The sequence below is a fragment of the Megalobrama amblycephala genome, unplaced genomic scaffold (genome assembly GCF_018812025.1).
Source record: "Megalobrama amblycephala isolate DHTTF-2021 unplaced genomic scaffold, ASM1881202v1 scaffold199, whole genome shotgun sequence".
Classification (NCBI taxonomy): Eukaryota; Metazoa; Chordata; class Actinopteri; order Cypriniformes; family Xenocyprididae; genus Megalobrama; species Megalobrama amblycephala.
Genome location: NW_025953336.1, coordinates 1456700 through 1457962, shown reverse-complemented (window position 1 = coordinate 1457962; position 1263 = coordinate 1456700).

Here is a 1263-nt window from a genome sequence, read left to right as displayed (position 1 = left end):
AAAAAATAAGCTCTGTTTAACAAAGGGTTATGACACTTACACGTTGTGTCTATCAAGATAATCTTTACAAGTTAAATCTACATTTATATATTTTGAAGCCTAAATAAAGTCGTCAGATATAAAAGGCTAACAGTAGGCTATAAACGGACTACAGCACAACCATGGTTGCGGATCAACGTCATCACCACCAAGCTTCCTCAAACTGTATTTAAAAAACAATGTTATTTAAAAACATGCTCGCTGATTATATATGCGCTGAGTATTAATACTTATCCACTTTTTCATGAGAAATGCTGTCCAAATGTCCCATTTCTAATGATGACGTCTAAAGTCCCCGCCAAAAGCAGTTTCCTTTTAGCAATTTGTTAGCAACCTCCATTTTTAAGACACAATAAAGGTTTAAAAAAAAATCACAAGCGGGTTATAACTGGTGTGTTTTATGACATAGATCAAAACGTGAAAGTATTTAGAGGCTTTGTTAACCACAGACCTTATTGCAGGCGATTTAACAGAAACCCATTCAAAAAACCCATAGACTTAAAGGCGATGGAACCTTAAGTCCTTTCTGGGTTTTGGCTACAAAAACACGTCATCCCTGAATTACTCTATTTACCCTCGTGTTTAACATTCACACTGATCACAAAATTCACAAACCAATATTATTAAATTGTGATTTTCACCTGGTTATTTAAAAGCACTAAGAGTGTCATTTGGACAGTTCAAAAATTGTTAAATGTTCCGCTCAGTATATAGACTTTTACATGATGTTTACAGTCATTACATTAGTTTTGGAACATTAGGGGTCAGGGGTCATGGTACTGGACACATGGTTGGTTGGTTTCCTCGAAACAGACTGGTAATCTGACCATCTGAGGCAAAAATGTGTAAAAAAAAAATCTGATGTCAGTATTTGGATTATAAATAACAGTGTTATCATGAAGACCAGAACACTTTAAATGTCTCAACATGGCAATCTTATCCTGCAGATATGATTACATTGATGGAAAGTTTTTCTCACCACTAGCAAGTGCTTCGGTGAGGATAACAGCAGTTTAGATCTGATCAGAGTCATGTGATCATCTGTCACGAGCAGCCAGTCTTCAATCTTTAATGCCTTTCATAGACGTGAAGTCCAGAAAAAAAATGCCTTGACTCCTTCTTATGATCAAAGAATGCATAAAGCGCCAGTCGTTCAAAGAATGAAAAACAAAAGAACAGAAGAATCTGTCCAGAGGAACGCATTGCTTCATCTCGTCTGCTGTG